The sequence below is a fragment of the Coenobita brevimanus genome, chromosome 65, assembly GCF_032717465.1.
Source record: "Coenobita brevimanus isolate Jiangsu-jjx chromosome 65, ASM3271746v2, whole genome shotgun sequence".
NCBI classification, from domain to species: Eukaryota; Metazoa; Arthropoda; class Malacostraca; order Decapoda; family Coenobitidae; genus Coenobita; species Coenobita brevimanus.
This window is the reverse complement of record NC_137018.1, coordinates 19,806,298-19,807,570: the sequence shown is the minus strand read 5'-3', so window position 1 is coordinate 19,807,570 and position 1,273 is coordinate 19,806,298.

Sequence of the window (1,273 nt, the reverse complement as noted above, 5' to 3'; positions counted from 1 at the left end):
AACTTCGTCAAATCCATCTCATTATTGTGATTTTTTTTTTTGCAAGAATAACAAGGCGAGTGCAGATTCTTCCAGCGTTGCTTTTTCATTTTTCCAGAATAAATGTTGCCATTCGTCGGTTATATCAGTCTTCTGCAGGAAGAAGGAAAGGGGAGTGTAGAACCCTCTAATATTTCTGGTTATTCTTCCAAAAGATCACAATAAGTTACGGCATAAAATCCATCGCTCATATACTTGAGAGTCCAATCCTTAGGTTTTTAACGTATTTCATTTTCCTATGATGTGACCAGAGTCAAACCTGAAACTGTATGGCTGCCATTTAGATTAATGATGCTGCTCATTGAACTACGCTAACCACTAAAAACTCCGTCATTACCTTATCGGTAGGCAAACATATACAAAGCGCACGACTAAATTACATAGAAATATTTTTCATATAGTTGTACAGTTGTATATCATTAATTAGGTGGGATTAGGGGACAGGAGAGAGGAAGGGTGAGGAGCAGTTTCCCCTCCCCCACTCATTTCTAAGACCATGCTGAATTAGAGATTGACGAGAGATGCAATGGCCTGCTGAGAAATGCCACAGGTATACAAGATGAAAAATGAAAAATTATTCGCATTTGTTTGTATTCATTTGCTTGTCTTTTTTAGTCGTATTTTTTGTGACATGTATGCTTTGTATTCTTTATACATTATATATATATATATATATATATATATATATATATATATATATATATATATATATATATATATATATATATATATATATATATATATATATATATATATATTACACAGGGAAAAAGAAACCAAAGGCTAGAAACCCGCAGGAGTGATCCCTAAAAAAAAGAAAAAACATTCAAGATCCGTTCATTTCGAGATAAACGCATTGCATTTGAAAGAGTGGAGGTTATAGCCAGTAGGAAATACAGACAGAAGTAGACAGTTCCAGAACTGATACGTTGCATACATGAAGCACTGTTAGTAATTGTTTACTCTTTCATTAGAAAGTTGGACAGAAAAGGGATGAGAGTTTGCTGCCAACCGGTGCTACTCACCAGCTTTAGTGGTGGAGGGATACAAGCAGACAATTATTCAGAGGAGTAGCGACCATTGAAATAGGGATAGAAAAGAGATAAAGATGCAACGGTGCGAAGAAAAGACACGTTGAAGGGATCTAGTAAGAGAGTTAATGAGAAGAGAAGCCTTTGACTCCACCTTGTTGCGAAGAGCTGTATGAGTATGTGGGCAGCCTCCACACACATGA